Below are 26,574 nucleotides of genomic sequence, written 5' to 3'. Positions count from 1 at the left end.
GAGTCGCCGAACGCAGGCTGCAAGTAGCCGTTCGCAAGGCAGCATCATGGGCTCTGACTCATGGTTTTCAGTTCTCTGCAGCCAAGACTCGAGTTATGCACTTCTGCAGGTGTCGGACGATCCACCCTCATCCTGAACTTTACCTCGACGGCCACCTGCTTGAAGTGGTGGACACTTGCCGCTTCTTAGGACTCGTCTTTGATGCCCGGCTCACATGGGTTCCTCATATTACTCAGCTGAAGCAAAAGTGCTGGCGGCACCTCAACGCCCTCCGCTGCCTGAGCCACACATCTTGGGGTGAGGATCACTGCATGCTGTTGCGATTATACAGAGCCCTTGTGCAGTCCAGGCTTGATTATGGGAGCCTGGCCTATGGGTCTGCATCACCCTCAGTGTTGAAGTTGTTGGACCCCATACACCACTGTGGGGTTCGGTTTGCAACTGGCGCTTTTCGTACGAGCCCCGTGGATAGTCTACTGGTGGAGGCCGGGGTTCCCCCGCTGCGGATTCGCCGCCATCAACTGCTCGCCGACTATGCTGTCCACATGCATTGCTCGCCAGGCCATCCCAAGCGTCGCCTGCTTTTCCCTGCCATGGTCCTCCATCTGCCCGAATGGCGACCTCGGTCTGGGCGTTCCATAGCTGTCCGCGTGCAGTCCCTGCTGTCGGAACTGGGGTCATTCCATCTTCTGCCTCCCTTCCGGGCCCGTGCACCTACGCCTCCCTGGTGTTTGCCCCAGCCGTCCGTCCGTCTGGACTTGGCACAGGGGCCCAAGGACTCGGTTCCGCCTGTGGCCCTCCGTCGCCGTTTTCTTGCGCTCCTCGCCTCATTTTCGGGCTGTGAGACTGTCTTCACTGATGGTTCCCTGGTTGATGGTCGCACTGCCTACGCTTTTGCTCACGCTGCCCATGTTGAACAGCGCTCCTTGCCGGCTGGCTGCAGTATTTTTACTGCAGAGCTGGTGGCCATATTGCGCGCTCTTGAGCATATGCGTTCCTGCTCAGGTACGTCCAACGTCATCTGCAGTGACTCCCTGAGCGGCCTCCAGGCCATCGACCGCTGCTATACCTCTTCTCCTCTGGTGTCCTCTATTCAGGAGTCTGTTTCCGCCATTACCCGCTCTGGTCGTTCGGTGGTCTTTATTTGGACGCCAGGTCACGTTGGCATCCCGGGGAACGAACGTGTTGACTGGCTGGCCAAAGGGGCGGTCGACGCCCCAGCTTTAGAGATCGACACAGCTCGCGATCAGCAGCTGGTGTTGCGCCGTAAGGTACTTGGGATGTGGACTGCTGAGTGGCGTAGCATGACATCCCCGAATAAATTGCGGGCTGTCAAGGAGATGACCGATGTGTGGCGCTCCTCCCTGTGGCCTTCTCGCAGGGACTCTGTCATCCTGTGTCGGCTGCGCATTGGCCATACCTACCTGTCGCACGGTCATCTTTTGCGTCAGGAGGATCCCCCCCCCCTGTGTCGGTGTGGGTCCCGGCTGACGGTCGCCCACATTTTGTTGGGGTGTCCCCGACTGCGCACCCTCCGGCAGTCTTTTAATCTCCCGGGCACTTTGCCTTTGATTTTATGTGACGATGCCTCCATGGCTGATGACGTTTTAAATTTTATCTGTGGTAGTCCTTTTTATGGTTCCATTTAGGGAGGTCCTGCACCTTTCCGTTTCCGTGTCTTTTGTCCTCGCGTCTCTCAATATTTGTTGCGGTTTTGGTGTGTCGTCGGATGGTTGACTCTTTCTCTTTTTTTGTTCTCATGGTCAGTCAACCAGTCTCCGGCCATATTCTTTTCTTCTGTTTCTTTCTTTCTGGTGTTCATCTGTTCTCTTCGTGTCTGTAGTGTTCGTTGCCGCATTTGTGTTCTTTTAGGGCCTGGGGGGAGTCTCCTTCCCCTTGGGGTTTTACCTGCTTCGTGAATTTCTGTCTCGCCTGTTTTTGGAATGGGGGACTGATGACCTTCGCTGTTTAGTCCCCCTTAAACATCCCAACAACCACCACCACCATGGGCTGCAAAATGCATGCCTGAGGAGCTAGATGCACTTGTTCAATAGTGGAAATATGTTTTATGCTACCGAAGACCAAAAAGTCCTTACAGCTCTTAAGGTATGCATTTTACAGCCCATGTGTACTGGATATTGTCTTCTTCTTTCAGTCATTTCACAGGAATGTCTTCTCTTCTAATTTTCCGTTATAGGGACATAACCTTAACCCTTTGTTGCCTGACGGTACTTAAAAGTACCAGTAAGTTTTGACTGTCATTATTTTCTCGTGGTGCAGTTTCGTGATCTGAGAGCCCGTCGGTACATAACAGTAACTCTGCTCTACTGTTTCATAGATGTTATTGTGCAATACATAGACTTCTCTGGCGGTCAGAGCTTGAAATTGTGTTTTGCGCGCTGCTGTGAAAACAGAAGATTGTATGTGCTTGTTTCAATGGTGTTACCTGAGTTTGTGTGCAATTTATTGAAACTTCCGTTGAGTTTTCCATTGTACGTTCTTACCTTCTTTGTTTTTTTTTATAATAGTTTGAAGCATTACGTTACAAGTGAATGAGATAAAGTGGAAAATATAAGGCGGACTTATTAGTACCGTCAGGTTGTGCGAACACTTTATTGTAGCAACAATGCGTTTCTCCTCACAAGTTGTTCTGTTCACTTTTTCTGACACAGAAACAATTAGAACAAACAGGAAAGGTTTTCCAGGGAATTTACCTAAAGATAAATGTCTAAACCGTGGGGAATCAAATCACAGAGAGTCATCTTTAGACCCAACAGTATTTCAATGGAGGGAAAATAAAGTAGTGTATTTTGCGTCAAACCTCCATGGCACTGAACAGAGCGTAGTGACAAGAAAACAGCAAGATGGAACTAGTATGACTATACCACGACCAGTTATTGTATGTGATTACAATAAACACATGGGTGGTGTGGATCATGCAGACAGATTACGTTCAACTTATGGTCTTGACAGGCGGTCAAAGAAATGGTGGCACCGTCTCTTCTGGGGAGCAATAGAAATTGCTTTTGTCAATGCTTACGTCATTTTCAGTGATCTACATGGGGCACTGCCACTGCTGGAATTCAGGAGTTCTGTGGCACTAGGGCTAATGAATGAACAGCAAGTGCCAAATCTCAAAAAGAGAAACTCTGGTAAAGATGAAATAACTCCCCCATAGAGAAGGAAGGATAACTTTTCTGTTCTGAAGAATGTACATCTTGGCAACCGAGAAAACCATTTTGCAGTGTTCAGTTGTAAAAGAGGACGATGCGAAATGTGTGCGAAAAATAAAATTCAGTCGAGACCACATTCACAATGTAGTACATGTAAAGTGTATTTGTGCTCCAATGAAAAAAAGAACTGTTTCCTACAATTTCATGAGGTATCACTAACACGAAATATGTGATATGTATAGCTAAGTTACTATGTATTGTGAAGTTGCTCTAGAATAAATTTATGCAAAATTTAAAAAAAATTCAGAAATATCTTATCATATTTCTGTTAATTAATTTTCTAATGTAAAAATATTTAATGTTTATGTGGAATAAAGTACTAGTTATAAAAATTGGATCATTTTTCTGCACATATTGTGATTCTGTCCACGGAGTCTGACGGTACTTCTGAGTACCAGGAGAGAAAAAAGTTGTGAAAAATAAGATAAAATTTTACAAAAAATCCTACCGTCATTTGAGGCCACAATAGCATAAATTCTGCAAAGAAAATGTTAAAAAGTAAATTTTTTCTTATGTCAGGAAACAATGGGTTAAATTGATACATTTATACATCTCCATCATCATAGAAAATTGGTAACATCTTCATTGGATCGCCGTGTATACACATATTTTACAGACACCATCGCCTGTAACTTATATACTCTGTTTCCAGACATCGATTCCTATGTAAAACTTCATCAGCTAGGTCTCCTCTACAGACGCGATAAGTGTGCAGCATGACATGTGAAACATTCTGTATGCAGAGTGAATAACATGGGAGGGTTGGCTAGAACACTCTCTCTCTCTCTCTCTCTCTCTCTCTCTCTCTCTCTCACACACACACACACACACACACACACACACACACACACACACACACACACACACACACACACTTCTCAACTATCAACTACCAGCTTCCTTTTAAGTCTTACAACTGCTGTCTGATTTCTGGCCGGGTTCTAGATAACATGCCGCTCACTGTATTTTATCCCTGGTTGTATTTTAAATTCAAACTTTATATTCTGGTCAAAACTGTCAAAAGTTATTTTCTACGTCTAAAGATGTTATAAATACGAGTTGAATTTCTTCAACCGATCTCTAGCGGCTAGCGTATTCTCTCGAAATTGATTTTCCTCTAGCTCGTCTTCTCTAATGTGTTCCATTGCTCTGTAAATATTTTGGATCAGTATTTTCAGCTGGGACGTATGAAAGTGTTGGTTCGGTAGTATTCGCACTTATCACTATTTGCCTTATTTGGTATTGGTGTTATTTTTTTCGTTTAGTCTGAAGATTTAGCAGTCACGTCAGCTAGCATAGATGTTTAGGAATGAAGCCGCAAACGCCGACAGAGTGAGTCCTCGCTGGTGCTGATAGAGCTTTCTGGTAGCGAAGCCCTGCACTATAGACAACTGAGTGTGTGAGGGACTAGTAGCGACACCTAGCAGCGAAGTGATAACTGGCTGTGTGAGGGACTAGTAGTGACACCTAGCAGCGAAGTGGTAACTGAGTGTGTGAGGGACTAGTAGCGACACCTAGCAGCAAAGTGATGAACCGCAAAATGGCCGCGAAAATTGAGTGACTTAAATGTCTAGTTGCTGTTTATTCCTTCCTTTACACTATTATTACAAAACAGACTATGGCATCATTGCTCGGTTTGTCTGTTACCGTAATTTTGTATATTTCATACGTTACAAAATAATTCTGCTCTCGTAACATATAATGCAAACTACATCTCCAGTGACATTAATGTACGCAGCATGTTACATTCATCATTCCCTGTTTGTAATTTAATATTACTAAAAGTTTTGTCCAGACTTTTAAGCATTAAAATGGATATGAGGCTCGGAATTTAATAGCAAAAGAAACACCCATACTGGCAGACAGTCTCTCTTTCATTAACAAAAATACGAAATGTAGGTTCAATTTCCTCTGCGCAGTGAGGTGTCGGGGCTACTGTTACATTAAATGGTACCAAAATAATCGCAAGGTATTGTGGGTTAAAGAATTTTGAACAGCAAGGGAAACTGTAAGTAAGAATAGCAATAATAGACATTTGTCATCTCTTTTTCTTACTTTACAGTTTCACTCATTACTGATGGCAAACGCCTTGCAGAGAAGGTAACATTCTGCATCTTCGGCTACGGCCTTTACAATCTCTTTCATTCAACTAGACTTAACCTGTAGAGGTAGTAATATAATTCCTTTAATGACCCACAAGATACTTTTACAAAAAGTAGATGCAGAGAGGTTTTCATATAACTATTAATCGAAATATTATATGAAATATGTAGACGTGTTAGTAAAATCTCCAAGAAATTCCTCTTATTAATGTTAAGTGTTATCTGTTTGATTCAGCATTCAGCTCACATAAAACCACGAGAAATATCGTTTTTCATTAAAAAAAAAGAGTTTATCTCATTAGTGACCTGTGTCAAATCAAACATCTCATTTTGACCCTAGAATAATTTGAGAAAAAAAGAAGGCCTGGGTTCGTTTTTGAAAATGCAATTTGTGGAAACAATGTATTTTTAAAAGGTACTGTCAACTGTTACGAAACGAATTCTTATACGGAATTTATTTCTCACATAGTCAATCATGATTCTAAAAAGAACACATTGTTGCTATTGATACAATATTTTGAGGTTTCTTATGACTTTGAAATAATTACTGCTGTTTCAGCACTGAGAATGTGTGAAATAAAGTATGTAAATTATGAATCAGTACGATAAACTTCTTTTTTCGAATATTGACTGTTAAATACAAGAAAATGGCAGATGTTTGGGTATTTACATCAGCAGTATTCAGCACACGAAGGAAAACATGTTTTTTTTTTTTTTTTGCAAGGTTTTTATTTCATAGTTGTAATCCTAGAAATATTAATGATACCATGCAGTTTCTGTTGATAGTGACATACATTAAGTACCTTAAAAATATGTCGATGAAGCCTGGTGAAGAAAGTGGTTGCATTAAAGTTTAAAATGTTTGCAACAGCATAATCAGGTTTAGTTTGTAGTGTGGGAGTGAGCTCCACGCGGGATCCGAAGCACGGACCCCACTGGGGTACCCGGCATGCGCCACATGCCAGGGCAGAGGTGGAGGCTAGTGTTCGGAAATCTGAAAATTCCAGCGCCGGCCGGGGATAGAACCCCGGCCCGGCTGGGGCGAATAGCCCCAGCCGAGGCGCTGGAACGTTCCAGACCCCTTACCACTAGACCACCGAGGACCCCGGCTGTTTCCTGCTCTGGAGTCCAGCTAGTGGTCGTAGAGCACTTCCTGCTGTCCTCCGTGTTTACACCAAGGCAGCAGTGGCATGGTATAACAGGAAGTGTTTACCTGCGTCTGCTGGATGTCCACTTGGTGTACGACTTATTTACCCGGCTGACGTTCGTGTCGCTATAATGTCCTTAGTTGCGTTACAATTATTTGCGGGGACCGAAAATCTGCCTATGCAGTTACACGCAGTCGAGTCTCATTATTTGAACCTCTGTAATTCGGTCGTGTTGTCAAGACCCATGTAAGAACTTCTATTTATCGAAGAAACCGCTTGTTCGGTACATTCCATAAACGGAAGCGACTGTCATAACAGACAGCCCCGTAAAGATTTTGTAATGAAGAGGCAGCCGGTACGTAATACTCGATATCTGGAATTGTTTTATCGTTTATTAAGATAATCGTTTCACCGCTATACACTTCGAAAAATTCCCGTTTTTTCTCAATAAAGCATAAGCACAGTACATCAATCCGTCGCGAAAATGACATCGAAGAAGTACAAGTGTTCGAGTACCACAGAAAAGAAGTGGGTCCTTGGTGTGGAACGGAGAGCAGAATAAAAATAAGATGTAACGTTTCGGGATTCCTTCATAGTCGCTTAGACACTCCAGAAGCAGGAAGATCAGTTTGATGACGTCTCATGAGGAGCGAGGAATAACTTCACTCCCAAATAACTACTGTACGAGATGCCTCGCCGCCTCTTGAAGGATGATGTCATGGGGTTCTGCGGTCGTGGACTTTGCGACCCTTGAGTCAACGCGGTTTTTCTGACCACATACATTTTAGCTGCGGGTTCTCCGACCTTCAAAGGAAGCCGCGACAGTGGGGAGGCTCTGCCTGTCGTTTTGTAATAAGAACTCCCCTCCACATTTTATCTAGGCTTAAAACTGTCTATGCACATAGTGCATAGCCGTGTTTTAAAAAATATTATTTTTTTTACCTTTTCCATTCTACAACATTACTTCCTGTCTTATTTTACGAACTTTTCGTAGGAATGTCGTAAATTTTAAACGTCTTAAATCCACCGAGTCATTATGTATTCTTAAAATATCTTTTAACTCTTTTTCAACACATATGTATCTTTTACCTCTTTCACTGAAGAGGCTGACCAATGGATTATTTTTTTTTTAATTTCAGGTATTGATTTTATTGCATTCTCCTTCAGCGTATTGATCAGAATTTGTAGGTTCAGATACCTTTGCTATGCCAAACTTCGACAGCATTCATGGTCCTGTGCATCGAATTGATGACGGTAGATAGCTGACCGAAATCACTTGGAAATAAATTCTCTGAACGCAGATAACTTTGATACAGTTGTGTTAGGTATCGAGGTATGACCTAACGCAACTGAAGCCAAATTAAGAGTGAATATATTGCGAAATAATTTCGGTCGACTGTCTGTCTTCGCCAATTCTACATTTCAGATGGTGTACTAGGATTTTCCATCTATTGATTGACTGTATAGTCTACGAATTCATGATCTTTTCGCCACTGGGCCTTTGATACGCTGTTACCATCCATGCATCATCAAGGCAGTCCGGTGAAAGATGTGCTTTACAGCATACATGTGGCAAGACAATCGTACTACTTCTTCATCCCTGTATTTCTCCACTAATCCCAGTTCTTCTATGTCTTCCAGAGGCATTGCTTGAAATGAAAATTACAACTGGAAATAGATGGCTCGGAGAACACTGTTTTCATAGCTTAATTTGCAGCCATTTCGAAGCGTAGCAATGCAGTTTTAAATGACAACCCAGTTATGACATTTCTCGGTTCAGAAAAAAATATTTCACAATTATTTGGACTTTCCTCTGGTAAAAAAGCTAGTCTTCCGTGCTTCAGATATCAACGTGCAATGGTGTACAGTTGCTTCAGTTGTTTCGAACAACTCTGAAATGTCCCTCATAAGACGAGATTTATTTTCACACATTTTCCCCCCTTCTTCGTAACTGATCACCCGGATTCATTTGTCGGGAACAGATTTATTATCTATTTTCAAAAAAAACTTAAGTCACCTTCAAAATCTCATCGCGCAGCTGAATCCCTGAACTAGGGCCATGGTTATGGCACATCCCAGTAGCTTCCTTTACACTGTGCAGCCTTTCTCATAATTCGTCATACTTGCGACGTAATCTAAACGTTTATCTCGCAAATCTTGAAATTGCTCTTTAAACCTTCGGAAAACAGGTACTGTCTCTTGGCGAAGAGTTCTCGGGCTTCCAGCCGGGTGGCGGTGTCTTCAAACAGCGACGTTTCGACGTGTGACATACTCATCATCTTCTGGCGAAGTGCCGAGACTTTGCGGATGCCGGTCCCTTTATACCTGCGGTATACCGCAGGTATAAAGGGACCGGCATCCGCAAAGTCTCGGCACTTCGCCAGAAGATGATGAGTATGTCACTCGTCGAAACGTCGCTGTTTGAAGACACCGCCACCCGGCTGGAAGCCCGAGAACTCTTCGCCAGCTGTATACGCCGGGAAAGCATACACTCACAGGTACTGTCTCCTCTCCGCAGACTCTTTTCCAGCAGTTATGCATTCGTTTCTCAATCTCCACATCTGTTTCGTCAGGTTGGGCGAGAAACTTACTGTTCAGCAGTGATTCTACCATTTACAATTTCTAAACTGCCGCTGCTCCTATTTCGTTCGGGGTTCATGCACAGGCAATTCGTGTACTTAACACATTTTCGGTGCTCCTGGTACCAATTAGCATCCTTTCCCCTTTCTGTTTTCTTTTCCTTTCCTTTTTCCAACTACACGGACCAGTGACATAATCATCATCATCACCGCCTGTGTCCGACGTCAATGTGCAATAACCACTCACAGACAGCGGGTGGCAGCACTAGCACTGTAGGGTATGCGTAATGCGGAAACTAAACCACTTATGTGGCATCCAAAAGCACGTGATGATTGCCTTTCGGGCCACGGGTGGATGCATTTTCGAAACGGCAAAGTTCGTAAAATGTTCGCGTGTTGCCATATTTAAAGCGCACCGTGCATGGCGCTGTCCAGAACCGACGTTGAGGCCGTTGTGGTGCCCCACGGGCCACATATAACAGGAGTTAAAGAAGGCTGCAGGTACATAACGTGCAACTGTTGAGCAACTGACCACGCACGTGAACCGAGGGGCTACCGACAGTTTCTCCTCAAAGACCACTCGGCGAAAAATGCTGTGTATGGGTCATCACAGCAGACGCCTGGTCCACACACCAATGCTGACTGCTGTTTATCGGGGACGAAGGCTGGAATTTCCACGCCAGTTCTACGACTGGGCGTCCACTGCACGGTGACAAGAGGGCTTTTCAAGTGACAGTTAGACGTTGGCGTGTAGGGCGTGATTCACCTGAAAGCGAACACCCTGCAACAGTCGACGGCAGGGTTAAGTTTGGAGGAAGGATCGTTATGGTCTCAGAAACGTTATCGTTACACTCCCGTCGTGATCTCGTCGTTCTGGAAGGCACAGTGGATGAGCAGAAATATCCGTCGGAACCAATGCCACACCTACATGGAGTTTGTTTTCCCTCGGAATCTACCAGCAGAACAACTGAATGTGTGACACAGCTTGCAGTGTACGTGCGTGGTGTGAAAAGCACCAGGATGAGTTTGCTGTACTCCACCGACCACCAGGCTTCCCGGGCTTAACGGAATCGAGAATATGTGGGACCACCTGGCTCAGGCTGTTCGTGGCCTGTGTCCTCAACCGACAACCGTAGCGCAGCTGACTGAGGCACCGGCGTCGGCATGGCTCAGTACCTCACTGCCGCCTGCACCTTTCTCAGTTGTCCGCGCTTCGCGTTAATTGTATCCTCCTACAGTGACTCAATGACGACACTCTCCCGTACACGACAGCATCATCAACAGCCGCAGATTGCTGTTCACTTTGCCTGTCACATCATTTATGTCTATAGAGAATAACAGCTGTCTGTTACACTTCCTGGGACAATCCTGACGATACCCTTGTCTCTGATCAACGCACGCCGTCGAGAACGTACTGGTATCTGTTGTAGTCTTTGAGCCACTCACATATCTGGGAACCTACTCCGTATGCTCATACGATGCCCCTGGTTAGCAGTGTGCAGTGGAGCACCGTGCAAAGGCTTTTCTCAAATCTAGGAAAGTCCAATCTGCCTGACACCCTTCATCCGTCGTTCGCAGTATATAACGTGCGAAAAGGGCAAGCTGCGTTTCACACGATCTTTCTAAGACCGTGCTAGATTTATGGACGTAACCTTTCCGGTGTCTAGGAAATTTATTATAATCAGATTCAGAATACGTTCTAGAATTCTGCAGAAAATCGATGTCAACGACACTGGTCTGTAATTTTGCACATCTTTCTTTTACTCTTCTTGTACACGAGTGTCACCTGCGATTTTTTTAAACTGCCTTAGGTTGGTCCCATTACGGGTGTAGTATTCAGAAGGCAAATGTATATTGATCTCGTTATATACGAGTGCCACTTGCGCTTTTTCCAGTCGTTTGCGACATACTGCTAGACAAGAGATAGGCGATAAATGCGAATGAAGTAAGTAAAAGCGAAATTGTATTAAATTCCTCGCTGTCGCTGAATCCTTTCCACGCGATGCGTCCTTGAGCGGTTCAAACAGGTAGCAATAAATGCTCTACAATTGAGGTTGACTTTTGTAGTGTTTCGTATGAGTTAATTACACTGCAGACAGCTTCCATTCTGCATAATATCAGCAATATGAAAATGAAAATTCACGGAAGTCAAATTTGGACTGTAGGGACGATGACGTAGGGTCTCCCAGCCCATTATGGTTTCTTTTTCCTTCCAGTGGTTTCTTGGATCAGCTGCGCTGTGTATGGGCGAGCATTGTTGTGTAATATTATCACGTCTTTTCTTTGACATTGGCGACCCTTTCCTCTCATCGCTGGCTTTACTTTGCTCGTCAGTATGTGTGAGTCGTCAGCGCTGCATCCTGTACGCTGATCTTCCAAATAATCACCAAAATACGACAACTGTGGCATCCTAATGATGGCCAGCATCACTTTCCTCGCTGATGCTCGAGTTTTGAATTTCTCTCGGACAGGTGAGCTGGTGTGCTTCCATTTCACGCCTTGTCTTTTCGAGTCGTGTTCACCATTTTGAACGAAAGTTTCATCACACGTTAAAATCTCGATCAGAAAAGGTTCACCTTCACATTCGTAGCACTCTTTGTTCCCTGGTGTTGTTGTGTGAATTCTTTCGGGACCCACGTTGGACTTGTTTTGCTGTACTTGAGCATGTCACTGACAACTTTACGAACTGTGCCGCTACCTATTGCAGCTATTTTACTATTCAGTTCTACTGCAACACGTCGGCCATCAGGAGTAATGTCGTCAGAGCCGGCTTTAACCGGAGGAGGAGACACTTCAATTGGCCGGCCACGGCGTTCTTCATTTGTCACTGAAGTTAGATTGTTTCTGAACTGTCCTACGTATTTATCGAAAATTTCCGTCGTTCGCACAGCTTCGACCACACTGAAAAATCATTAGAGAAAATATTTTGGCCGTTTTCCACCTTCTGAAAGGGAAAACGCATCGCTGAACGTTGCTCAGTTAATGTGGAAACTTGAACCCGACGCGTCATTGTTCATTGCAACATTAAGGTTATAAATAAAAGTTTTTTGTTAGTCAGCCGCTCTTAGCTCATCTCAGTCATGCCAACCTAAAGTCATGAAACTACAAAAATTTTTCCTACAAACTATTCGACTTCATCAATTTGCCTTTGCAGGGGAAAGTCAGGAAGGAGTACGCACTTACTATTTAATCGGTCGTTTCTAGTTGATGAGAAAGTTAAAACAAACAAATAGCAAACCATTGCTTATTTATTTACGAACAACATTTATCAGATACAGCTGAGTAACTTTTAACCCAAACCTTAAATGTCATTATATATATGACACTGCTCTTTCGTACTCGTAGCCGCATCGTCTGGTAAGAGCACGCACTAACACCAATAACAAGAAAATGCACCATGACCTTCATAAGCTGTGCATTCTTCATGCCACTGTTGGGTCTTCCGTGACAGACTACTTTTAGTCTTCAATACACCTTGGGCAGTCCAAAACATGAAGTTGGAATAATAGACAATTGTCAAGGTGATTCGATAAACCCTATGCCAGGCACTTAGATGTGTTTTGCAGAATATCCATGTAGGTGTAGATCCCTCCTTGGATTGTGCCCTGATTGTTGCTGAAGATGATGGCGCAGTTTAATCCAGATTAGCCGTGGAGATTCTACGTTGTTCGTTACTGATATTTTGTCCCTTCTTGGTTTAGTTTGTTTTTCTGGGAACACTTTTATTTTTAAAATCATGAGAGGTGGAGGGTATATAGTTAGTCGTAATGCATTTCAAGTGCTACCCACAACTACTTCTCAGATAAGAAAGCTAACTATCCAAAATAAGGATAAACACTTGTTACAAAACGCTCCTCTTGCACGACCTCTCTACAGTACGGCACAATGCATTTTTGTACGTAGACTCAAACAGAATTTCTGATGTTTTTGCAGCTTTCTTTAGATGTTCGAAAACCTAAAATTGTGCAGTTCACAAAACGAAAAAACATAGTATCCTATGACTACAACAGCAATAGCTCTCATTTCCAATCGGTCAACTCACACAAATACCTCGGTGTAACACATTGTAAAAATACGAAATAGAAGCAGGACTGAATAAAACTCAAGACGCGTTCATAGGATTTGTAGACCTGGAAAAGCGTTCGACAATGTGAAATGGTGCAAGATCGAAGTTCTGAAGAAAATAGCTCTAGGGAGAGACGGGTAACATATTCGTACAAGACCCAAGAGGAAATATGAATGGAAGACCAAGAACGAAGTGCAAGGATTAAAAAGGGAGTAAGACTTTGATATAGTCATTCGCCTCTACTGTTCAATCTACGCATCAAAGAAGCAACGAAGAAAATAAGAGAGAGGTTCAAGATTCAGACTGAAATACGGAGTGAAAGGATATCAGTGACAAAATTTGCTGATAATATTATCGTCCTCAGGAAAGTGAATTACTACAGGATCTGATGAATGGAATATACAATATAATGTGTGTAGAATTTGGGGTGAGAGTAAATCAAAGACAAAAGTGATGAGATGAAGCATAAACGGGAGCAGCGAGAATCTTTACATTGGTGATAACGAAGTAAGAAATGGAACCATCACATTGTCTCAGTCAAAGGTAAAGATGATGGCCGACTGTAATTCATTGTTAGAATTAAAGGGAAATATAATCAGTGCACAAAGATGATCTTTTTTGAACTATTGGTGTGACCCATACTCTAATATTGCTCCAGTGTGTGGGACCTGTACCATATACGACTAGCAGGGGACATTGAACTGCTCATAAGAAAGTCAGCACGAATGGTTACAGGTTTGTTTGGCCCACAGGAGAATGTAACAGAGATGCTGAAGAAATTGGCAGATACCTGAAGACACACGTAAGCTATCCGGAGAAAGCCTACTTGCTAAAAATTTCTAGAACATACCCTAAATTTTGAATACGCGAGGTGTGTTGAAAAAAATTTCGGAACATTCGTAATTTCGCGCCAATGGCGTGTTGGGGCGAAATGCAGTTGACATCCCCGCACACGCGTGTGCTTAATGTGTAACTGCGGGAAGTTTCATTGTTGTATGTCTGTTAGCTTATTGTTCAGTGCTGTATTGAGTAGAAAGTTGTGTCGCACAGTTGGCGAACTTCGAGAGGGGATAGTTAGAGGAGCAATGCGCCTGCAATAAATTTTGCGTGAAACTCAAGAAAACCGCCGCTCGGGGTAGCCGCGCAGTCTTCGGGGCCTTGTCACGGTTCGTGCGGCTGCCCCCGTCCGAGGCTAGAGTCCTCCCTCGGGCATGGGTGTGTGTAAGTGGTGCAAGCCTAGGTAGGGACTGATGACCTCAGCAGTTTGGCCCCATAGAAACTTAAAAGCTAAACTCAAGAACACCTTTACAGACACACACCAAATGATGCAGGAAGCCTATGGTGGTGAGTGCTTAAGCCGTACTCGGTGCTACGGATGGTTCACACGTTTTAAAAACGGCCGGACGGAAGACGACCCCCGTGCAGGACGTCCTTCGACTTCCGCCAGCAACGCTTGTGTCAGGAACGTCGACGAAACTGTGCGTGCTAAACGAAGACTGACTGTCCGAGAGATTGCAGAAGAATGTAACATTGCAGTTGGATCGTGATATCCTAATACAGCATCTTGGAATGTATCGTGTTGCCACCAAGTTCGTGTCACGGCTCATGAGTCAAGAGCAGATAGACCTCCGCCTCGCAATCTGAGAAGAGCTTTAGGATCACCCAAATGAGAACGAGATGTTCCTTAAGAAAATTACAACTGGTGATGAGACATGGGTCTGCAGTTACGACGTTGAGAACAAGGTTCAGTCTTCACAATGGGTAGGGAAATGTTCTCAACGATCAAAATATAAAAAGCTCGTCAGGTCAGCTTGGCCCTTGCTGACATTTTTTTTTTACTTCCAAAGATGAAAACCAAGTTGAGAGGACGAAGATTTGTTAACGATAGACGCGCGGTCCAGCGAAAGGCGAACACAGTCTGCTCCCGGAAGTGAAAACGGTGTTGGGAGCGGTGTATCAGTCGTGGGGGATATCATATACAAATACGTGAAGGTAAGCGTAGAAAAATTTTGTGGACAAAGTTCCGGAATTTTTTGAACAGACCTCGTAGACGAAAGGTGGTGAATACTGGCAAGTGGTCTGCAAATGTTCGTACGGTTGCGTTCGCTTCCATTCGCTGCTGTGGAAACTGGGCTTAATAATAATATTCCCGCTGTGAGATGTTATTGGCAACTTTGTAAACGCTGAGCTGTGCGCCGCTTACAGCCCAGGCAAAATTATTCTCTGAGGGACACATCATTATCTCCTTCGTGCCTAAAGTTGCTTCGGCCAAACTCCAACTCAGTTGCCAGGCCGATACCTCGTTATCCTACTCCTCTGCAAGTAACACTTCGTCTGAAACCATCTGTACGGTTATATAGGTTAAGACACTGCAGCCACTCATAATGGTGGGTCCACGTTTGCGAGTAACTGACGAGAAAAGAAATTCTGTACTTCGTGTGACACTCGGTAGCATTAAGAAAGCTGAGTGACATTAGTTGGTTGTGAGGTGTAATGGAAAGGATAATAGCTTCCCATGTTGTGTTCGGATACCAAGATTTAAAAGCCTGTAGTCTTCTATTGCAGAAGTAAGGAGCGCAACAATCAAGTGATTTATGAACAGTAAGTGCACACATTTTTGCTCGGTTGATTTTAATTGAGGTTGCAATGTGCAGGTCAAGCAAGTGCCGTACTGTAGAGAGGTCGAGCAAGAGGAGCGTTTTGTAACAAGTGTTTATCCTTATTTTGGATAGTTAGCTTTCTTATCTGAGAAGTAGTTGTGGGTAGCACTTGAAATGCATCACGACTAACTATATACCCTCCACCTCTCATGATTTTAAAAATAAAAGTGTTCCCAGAAAAGTTGTTCACTCTACAGTTTATTTATGTGCCAAAGTTAGTTGCTAGGATTGGCTAAAGGAAAAGTTTTGCAGAATCACGGGAAATCACTTCTACAAGTGGCTGAGAATCTCGTAATGAATAAAAATTCTGTACTGGTGATTCCAAGGTGGCAGACGCAAGATTCCTCCCCCCGTCTCCCCTTCCCCCACCATCCATTGCTATCCTCCTTTTCCTATAGCAAAAAAACTAGAGAAATTTCCGCTGTGAAACTATTTGCAAACAGGAGAACGGCCCTTGAAATTTAACGCTTCAAAGTTTTAAGCCCTGCTCATTGCGGATATTGGTTAGAAACTGTTAACCCACATGTGAAACCTGGGTACATAATCCCTGCGACATTTGATCAACGGTGTTCCTTAAGGTCAGGTTCTCATTCAAAACGTTCGATAATTCAATTTCTTTGTAGTTGCATTTTTTTAAAGGTGCACTTGTCTAGACTCTTGGAACGGAAAGGTTTTTTGTAATCCGTGCTTTACAAAAGTTTCTACAGCCCATTGTTTGAAGCAGTGTCACGGTTACCATGATCTGCGCGGTGCAGCCGTGCTGTCTCAAACGCCTTACACCGGTTCGCGCGGCTCCCCCCGTCGCTACGATTGGCTACGAGCTTCGAGTCCTCCCTCGGGCATGTATGTATGTGTGTGTGTGTGTGTGTGTGTGTGTTTGTTTGTGTTGTCCTTAGCATAAGTTACTGTAAGTAGTGTGTAAGCATAGGGACTGATGACCTCAGCAGTTTGGTTCCATAGGAGCTTCCCATAAACAGACGGTTGCCATGGGACACACTTGAGTCGGAAACGCTCTGCTCAGGTACGCTTGTCCGTCCGCTTTTAGAATACTGCTGCGCGGTGTTGGATCCTTACCTGATAGGAGTGTCGGAGTACATCGATAAAGTTCAAAGAAGGGCAGCAGGTTATATCGCGAAATATGGGAGAGTGTCACTGAAATTATACAGGATTTGGGCTGGACATCATTAGAACAAAGGCGTTTTTCGTTGTGACGAAATTCCATCACCAACTTTCTCCTCCGAATGCGAAAATATTTTGTTGACACCGACCTACATAGGGAGAAACGATCACCTCGATAAAATAAGGGAAATCAGAGCTCGCACGGAAAGATGTAGATATTCGTTCTTTCCGCTCGCTATACGGGATTGGAATAATAGAGAATTGTGAAGGTATATGAAGATAGTAACCGCTCTCGAAAGAACAGATACCATTGATGACGACTTTGCCGTGTGGTTCTAGGCGCTACAGTCTGGAACCGAGCGACCGCTACGGTCGCAGGTTCGAATCCTGCCTCGGGCATGGATGTGTGTGATGTCCTTAGGTTAGTTAGGTTTAATTAGTTCTAAGTTCTAGGCGACTGATGACCTCAGAAGTTAAGTCGTATAGTGCTCAGAGCCATTTGAACCAACACCTGTCGGCAGCCGTGGGTTTCAATTAATTATCATTTATTCTAGAGAAGCTGCACGGTCGTCAGTGGCGCCTGTTCTTTCGAGAACAGTTACTATTTTCATATATATAGTTAAAGGCTACCCAGCCACTGACCGTCTGTGCGAATGGGCACAGGCTGCCCGAACTCTTACGGGAATCGGCACCTCATCGTGCGATAGTAATGAGTGGATGGGCAAATACCTATTAGGTACATAACGTATGTAGATTGTGGACAGTTGGAAATGTGGGTCTCACGGGAAGCGTGCAAGGGATAAGTCCCTGCAGTCGTGCTATTCATTTGTGTCCTCGGTGGCTTAGATGGATAGAGCGTCTGCCATGTGAGCAGGAGACTCCGGGTTCGAGTCCCGGTCGGGGCACACATTTTTAGCTGTCCCCATCGAGGTATATCAACAACACCTGTCGGTAGCTGAGGGTTTCAATTAATTACCAATTGTGAAGGTGATTCGATGAACCCTTTGCCAGGCACTTAAATGTGATTTCCAGGGTATACATATAGATGTAGATGAAAACTCGTCCCGTGACGCACGTGCACAAAATGATTCATACTGCAGAATGCATGCAAACATACTCACCGAAAATACTGACGAATGACGAGTGCAGGCTGCCTAGTGCTGCATATCCAGATTATTAGACAGATAGGCTTTTCCTGCCAAGAAGAACAGGGAATTGCTATCTAGGAACAATTCGAGCTAGAAGAAGGGTTGGTAAGTACTCCTTGAATTGCAGACTAAACGTAAATAACGAAAATACATTTTTGGTAAAAAAAATTGGTCAAAACATAATCCTTGGTCCTCCATATTGGATTAGCCGTTTTGAATATTGAAAATCTAACTTCAGATTCGTGTTGAGCGACATTCAAAATATATATGTAACACTTAGTTCATGCAAATTGAAGTAATAATAGAACTAAAAGTTTTGCCTAAACCTTCCACTTTTTTTTTTTTTTTTCGAGAAATGATTTTCTCAGAACGGCATGCAGCATAAACTGAAAATGGTTAGAATCGCTTAACTTCTACCTATCACCCCGAAAAGTAAACACTTTTCTTAGGAGCTTATAACTATAATATATCACATTTGTTAATACTAAGCAATTTTTGTTAAGGAATAAGGAGTGAAACAAACCCCCAAAGTTAGAATTATCACCGTATCGTTAAATTTAAGGTTGTTTCATTGTGGTTAGTTATGAGCTCCCATAAATATTATGTAATATCGACTGATGTTATCCATTTTTAATTTCAGAGAAGTATGAGCTCCGATAAATTTAATGTGGTATCAACTGATGTTATCCATTTTTGATTTCAGGTAACATCTGAGAGGCCACACTGCACGCAGTCTGCGTACTTCAGACTCGCAGGCCCTTGATCAAATCATAATTATGGCACCATTTTTTTTTACTGAAACTCCAAAATAAATCTCATAGTATGATCACTCGTAATTCCCAAACAGATCCTTCGAATGTATTTTTATTGTCTCAAAAAAATTTTCAAATGTACAATTTTTTGCTCATTTGAATGAGAGCTTGGCCGTAACGCCGGAATATAGTCACGAGAGTTTTTTTTTCGGAGACTATGTACGTTCGCGAGAAGAATTTCGTTCTGCGCGTGTCGATGTACATTCCACAGATATTACTGTGTGTGTGCTACTCAGTCGTGCCATTTGAGTGTACATCTTTGCATAGTTTTCCTTTTAAGATGTAAACAGTGCCCAGTTCAGTTGCTAACTGACCAGTGAGTGGTTCCGAAGATGTCGGATGTGCGGTGCGTTGGGTCTGCTAGGACAACAACAGACTGGCGTGGTGCGATGGCAGAAGCACACACTGAGGGAGCTAGCTGCTGGGACGCCAGCGAACAATTTATGCCAAGTAAGACGAAGAGGACTATTTTAAAATTATGAGCCGTCTCAAAAGTGTTTATCATTAGTAAATCTTGTAGTTGAGACTGACAATCAATCTACAATAACTGATAGTTTTGCCTAGAGAGAGATACAGGAAATCCGTCCCCCCCCTTCCCCAATGAATTTTGGTTGTGATGACAGGTCGATGGGTAGTGTAGCCCGAGATCCAAATTAGGTTGGAAGGGCATAATTTGATTGAGAGTTGTTTAGGCCAACGATTATGAACGACGAGTAAACGTTGTGCGAGCAGATTGCCCTGTAGCGTAGCCTAGTGTTTCCGTCCGCGCCATATTTAACACACTTTCTCTAGCTGTAGACAAAAGCGGCGAAAACTACGTTTCTGGGGGGATGGGAGGGGAGAATCCACTATATAACTCTCACTACAATTTTTAATAACCGCGAAACTAGCCGAAATATAAGTGTAATTTTAACTATATTTCCGTTTGTGGGAAAATAGTTCTCCTCTTTCGGCAGCAACTAAAATATATAGGCGACTTATTAGTGTTGTTTTTTCTTTTTTTTTTTTTTTTTTCAACTCGGAATCAAGATCTCATTAGAAGCAGAGCTTTTTTTACGTTACTTGATTCATGGTCTATAGTAAACAATGCAACGAATTTGTAAATTCTTTGAAGTGTGACATGTGTTACATAGACGGCGTCTGCAATGCTCGTAAGGCTAAGTTTGTATATATTCGGTGTCTGTTCTTTTGGGCATATACTGTATAACTAAGGCGAGGAGGATAATGTACAAGGAGCACGACATTAGCAGTCTGTGGAGGAATTGGGAATTTGGTTCTGACGGACGGCATGCATGGGCATTTCGTGCAATCGGGTTGACCACTGCGAAATTCGGACACGGTGATCATTGCATCTGCCTAGTAACCGGGAGACTCGGGTTCTAAACCTGGTCTGGCACAAATTCTCAACAGTCCCCATTTACGTAAATCGGTGCCCATTGTCAGATAATGTTATTGTTTCGGTCTTAAATTGTGTTTCGTTCACGAAACGTCGTTTAGCTCTTTCATGGATAACAGCTTTGGAAAGCGTACAGGCTGTACAGGTTATTTTGATAATCGCTCGTCGTTAGTCCAAGGCAACTACAGCGATTTTTAAACACAGATGTAGTGCGTATTAAGCCTACATACATATTTGGGTCCTGTGTTTCTTTACCAAGAACTTCTTCGTAGGTAATTTCCCTATAGTGATTTTTTGTTTATTTATAGACGGCAGACTTCGATGAAATGCTAAACACACATCCGAAGTTTCTTCTGATGCTGCAGATACTGTTTTATCCGTACTAGGTGCACAACCTCATTTAATACTGAAGGACACAATTTGTCTCCACATTTAGCAATTTTTCATAATATAGCTTCGATATATTCTTCTGTAATTCTTGTTTATAGTTAATCCTAAAACACATTAACTCTTCCACCAACTATTCGATATGTGGTTTCATCCCTTTCGTAGCCTAGAGTTCCTAAACGGTCGGTAATATTAATAATTTCCTTTCTCACTTTTATTTCCTGTAGAATCTCCTGTTTATGGTTTTTGCTAACCTGTTTCACGTTCTCATTTTTATTATTTTTATTTTTCTAGTTTTGTGACTGGTAGCCAAATTTTCTTTGAATTAGGTTTTTAATTCTGAAATAGTAACAGTTAAAGGTCAAGTGAAGATTGCGATTTATTTGAGGAGAGTGGTTCGGAGATTGTTCATATTAGACGTACGCAGGTCATGGAGATCCTTATGTATATAAAATTACTTCAAGTGTAATGTAGCCCATCCTCTTGTCATGATCTCGGCTGTATCGTAGTGCATTGTCTAGGTTAGGTTGGAGATTTTGGTTGAGAGTCGCCGAAGTCAACGAAAGTGATTACGAAGTAAAGACTGTGCTAACGGAACGATCTGTAGCGTAGTCCAAAACGTTCTTTCTGTCCTTTTAAAATCTCTTTTAATTTAAAAAAGTTAAAGCTGCAAGATACAATCACAACTATTATGTAATAGAGAAATCACAGACTATTGTGGTGTATGTTGTTTACGTACACTAATTTTTTGTCAGTGAATATATTTTTTTTCTCATTTGCCGGATTTCAGTTTTCCGCGTTTTGCGGCGAAAAACCTTTTCCTGTGAAGGGCCCATCAGCTTGTCGGTTATATTCGTGACTATCTCGACGGTCAGTAATTTCATGTTAGTCTGTCCACCTGTGTCATTCTTAACATCGAATATAGTTTTAAGTATTCGAAAGGCTAATATTAAGGTAATGCATGAGTAGGTCTAATGATGAATAAAAAAAATAGGAATGTGGGTAAGCTACTACTACCAGCATGTTGTTGTCTTCAGTCCTGAGACTGGTTTGATGCAGCTCTCCATGCTACCCTATCCTGTGCAAGCTTCATCCCCCAGTACTTACTGCAACCCACATCCTCCTGAATCTGCTTAGTGTATTCATCTCTTGGTCTCCCTTTACGATTTTTACCCTTCACGCTGCCATCCAATGCTAAATTTGTGATCTCTTGACGCCTCAGAACATGTCCTACCAACCGATCCCTTCTTCTAGTCAAGTTGTGCCACAAAGTTCTCCCCAATTCTGTTCAGTACCTCCTCATTAGTTACGTGATCTACCCATCTAATCTTCAGCATTCTTCTGTAGCACCACATTTCGAAAGCTTCTATTCTCTTCTTGTCCAAACTATTTATCGTCCATGTTTCACTTCCATACATGGCTACACTCCATACAAACACTTTCAAAAACGACTTCCTGACACTTAAATCTATACTCGATGTTAACAAATTTCTCTTCTTCAGAAACGCTTTCCTTGCCGTTGCCAGTCTACATTTTATATCTTCTCTACTTCGACCATGATCAGTTATTTTGCTCCCCAAATAGCAAAACTCCTTTACTACTTTAAGTGTCTCATTCCCTAATCTAATTCCTTCAGCATCACCCGGCTTAATTCGACCACATTCCATTACCCTCGTTTTGCTTTTGTTGATGTTCATCTCATATCCTCTTTTCAAGACGCTGTCCATTCCGTTCAACTGCTCTTCCAAGTCCTTTGCTGTCTCTGACAGAATTACGATGTCATCGGCAAACCTCAAAGTTTTTATTTCTTCTCCATGGATTTTAATACCTACTCCGATTTTTTATTTTGTTTCCTTTACCGCTTGCTCAATATACAGATTGAATAACATCGGGGAGAGGCGACAACCCTGTACCACTCCCTTCCCAACCACTGCTTCCCTTTCGTGCCCCTCGACTCTTATAACTATCTTGTTTCTGTACAAATTGTAAATAGCCTTTCGCTCCCTGTGTTTTACCCCTGACACCTTTAGAATTTGAAAGAGAGTATTCTAGTCAATATTGTCAAAAGCTTTCTCTAAGTCTACAAATGCTAGAAACGTAGGTTTGCCTTACCTTAATGTTTCTTCTAAGATAAGTCGTAAGGTCAGTATTGCATCACGTGTTCCAACATGTATACGGAATCCAAACTGCTCTTCCCCGAGGTCGGCATCCACCAGTTTTTCCATTCGTCTGTAAAGAATTCGCGTTAGTATTTTGCAGCTGTGACTTATTAAACTCATAGTTCGGTAATTTTCACATCTGTCAACACCTGCTTTCTTTGGGATTGGAATTATTATATTCTTCTTGAAGTCTGAGGGTATTTCGCCTGTCGCATACATCTTGCTCACAAGATGGTAGAGTTTTGTGAGGACAGGCTCTCCCAAAAGGTCAGTAGTTCTAATGGAATGTTGTCTACTGACGGGGCCTTGTTTCGACTCAGGTCTTTCAGTGCTCTGTCAAACTCTTCACACAGTATCGTATCTCCCATTTCAACTTCATCTACATCCTCTTCCATTTCCGTAATATTGTCAAGTACATCGCATTGTACAGACCTATATACTCCTTCGACCTTTCTGCTTTCCTTTCTTTACTTAGAACTGGGTTTCCATCTGAGCTCTTGATATTCATACAAGTGGTTCTCTTTAATTTTCCTGTAGGCAGTATCTATCTTATCCTAGTGAGATAAGCCTCTACCTCCTTACATTTGTCTTCTAGCCATCCCTGCTTAGCCATTTTGCACTTCCTGTCTATCTCATTTTTGAGACGTCTGTATTCCTTTTTGCCTGCTTCATTTACTGCATTTTTATATTTTCTCCTTTCATCAGTTAAATTCAATATTTCTTCTGTTACTCAAGGAGTTCTACTAGCCTTCGTGTTTTTACCTACTTGATCCTCTGCTGACTTCACTACTTCATCCCGCAAAGCTATCCATTCTTCTTCTTCTGTACTTCTTTCCCCCATTCCTGTCAATTGTTCCCTTACGATCTCCCTAAAACACTGTACAACCTCTGGTTCTTTCAGTTTATCCAGGTCCCATCTTCTTAAACTCCCACCTTTTTGCAGTTTCATAAGTTTTAATCTACAGTTCATAACCAATAGATTGTGGTCAGAGTCCACATCTACCCCCGGAAATGTCATACAATTTAAAACCTGGTTCCTAAATCTCTGTCTTACCACTATATAATCTATCTGATACCTTCTAGTATCTCCAGGATTCTTCCATGTATATAACGTTCTTTCATGGTTCTTGAACCAAGTGTTAGCTATGATTAAGTTATGCTCTATGCAAAACTCTACCAGGCGACTTCCTCTTTCATTTCTTTTCCCCAATCCATATTCACCTACTATGTTTCCTTCTGTCCCTTTTCCTACTCTCGAATTCCAGTCACCCATGACTATTAAATTTTCGTCTCCCTTCACTACCTGAATAATTTCTTTTATTTCATCCTACATTTCTTCAATTTCTTTTTCTGCAGAGCTAGTTGGCATATAAACTTGTACTACTGTGGGAGGCGTGGGCTTCGTGTCTATCTTTGCCACAATAATGCGTTCACTATGCTGTTTGTAGTAGCTTACCTGCAAACCTACTTTTTTTATTCAGTATTAATCCTACTCCTGCATTACCCCTATTTGATTTTGTGTTTATAACCCTGTATTCACCTGACCAAATGTCTTGTTCCTCCTGCCACCTAACTTCGCTAATTCACACTATATCTAACTTTAACCTATCCATTTCCCTTTTTAAATTTTCTAATCTACCTGCCCGGTTAAGGGATCTGACGTTCCACGCTCCGATCCGTAGAACGCCAGTTTTCTTTTTCCTGATAACGACGTCCTCTTGGGTAGTCCCCGCCCAGAGATCCGAATGGGGGACTATTTTACATCCGGAATATTTTACCCAAGAGGACGCCATCATCATTTATCCATACAGTAAAACTGCATGCCCTCGGGAAAAATTACGCCTGTAGTTTCCACTTGCTTTCAGCCGTTCGCAGTACCCGCACAGCAAGGCCGTTTTGGTTAATGTTGCAAGGCCGGGTCAGTCAATCATCCAGACTGTTGCCCCTGCAACTACTGAAAAGGCTGCTGCCCCTCTTCAGGAACCACACGTTTGTCTGGCCTCTCAACTGATACCCCTCCGTTGTGGTTGCACCTACGGTACGGCCATCTATATCGCTGAGGCACGCAAGCCTCCCCACCAGCGGTTCATGTGGAATGACAAACAGCATAGTGAACGCATTATTGTGGCCAAGAAAGACACGAAGCCCACGCCTACCACAGTAGTACATGTTTATATGCCAACTAGCTCCGCAGATGACGAAGATATTGATGAAATGTGTGATGACATTAAAGAAATTATTCAGATAATGAAGGGAGACGAAAAGTGTCATGTGACTGGAATTCGGTAGTAGGAAAAGGGAGAGAAGGATACGTAGTAGGTGAAAATGGATTGGGGGGGGGGGGGGGAAGAAATGAAAGAGGAAGCTGCCTGGTAGAATTTAGCACAGAGCATCACTTAATCATAGCTAACAATTGGTTCAAGAACCATAAAAGAAGGTTGTATACATGGAAGAAGCCTGGAGATACAGATAGATTCTATAATGGTAAGGCAGAGATTTAGGAACCAGGTTTTAAATTGTAAGACATTTCCAGGGGGAGATGTGGACTTTGACCACAATCTATTGGTTATGAACTGTAGATCAAAACTGAAGAAACTGCAAAACGGTGGGAATTGATGGAGATGGGACATGGATAAACTGACAGAACTAGAGGTTGTAGAGAGTTTCATGGAGAGCATTAGGGATCGATTGACAGGAATGGGGGAAAGAAATACAGTAGTAGAAGAATGAGTAGCTTTGAAGCATGAAATAATGAAGGCAGCGGAGTATCAAGTAGGTAAGGAGACGTGGGCTAGTGGAAATCCTTGGGTAACAGAAGAGATATTGAATTTAATTAATGAAAGGAGAAAATATACAAATGCAGTAAATGAAGCAGGCAAAAAGGAATACAAACGTGTCAAAAATGAGATCGACAGGAAGTGCAAAATGGCTAAGCAGGGATGGCTAGAGGACAAATGTAAGGATGTAGAGGCGCATATCACTAGGGGTAAGATAGATACTGCCTACAGGAAAATTAAACAAACATTTGGAGGAAAGAGAACCACTTGTATGAATATCAAGAGCTCAGATGGAAAGCCAGTTCTAAGCAAAGAAGGGAAAGCAGAAAGGTCGGAGTAGTATATAGGTCTGTACAAGGGCGATGTACCTGACAATATTACGGAAAAGGAAGAGAATGTAGATGAAGTTGAAATGGGAGATACGATACTGCGTGGAGAGTTTGACGGAGCACTGAAAGACCTAAGTCGAAACAATCCCCCGGGAGTAGGCAACATTCCATGATAACTACCGACTGCCTTGGGAGAGTCAGCTCTGACAAAACTCTACCATCTGGTGAGCAAGATGTATGAGACAGGCGAAATACCGTCAGAGTTCAAGAAGAATATAGTAATTCAAATCTCAAAGAAAGTAGGTGTTATCAGATGTGAAAATTACCAGTTTAATAAGCCACTGCTGCAAAATACTAACACGAATTCTTTACAGACGAGTGGAAAGACTGGTTGAAGCCGACCTCGCGGAAAGACGAGTTTGGATTCCATAGAAGTACTGGAACGCGTGAGGCAATACTGATTCTACGACTTACCTTAGAAGATAGATTAAGGAAGTTCAAACCTACGTTTCTAACATTTGTAGACTTAGAGAATGCTTTGACAATGTTGACTGGAATACTCTCTTTCAAATTCTGAAGGTGGCGGGGGTAAAATACAGGGAGCGAAAGGCTATTTACAATTTGTACAGAAACCAGATGGCAGTTATTAGAGCTGAGGG

This window comes from Schistocerca serialis, chromosome 12 (genome assembly GCF_023864345.2).
Source record: "Schistocerca serialis cubense isolate TAMUIC-IGC-003099 chromosome 12, iqSchSeri2.2, whole genome shotgun sequence".
In the NCBI taxonomy this organism is placed as follows: Eukaryota; Metazoa; Arthropoda; class Insecta; order Orthoptera; family Acrididae; genus Schistocerca; species Schistocerca serialis.
The sequence above is the reverse complement of the archived record's forward strand: the minus strand, read 5'-3'. Positions refer to the sequence as shown.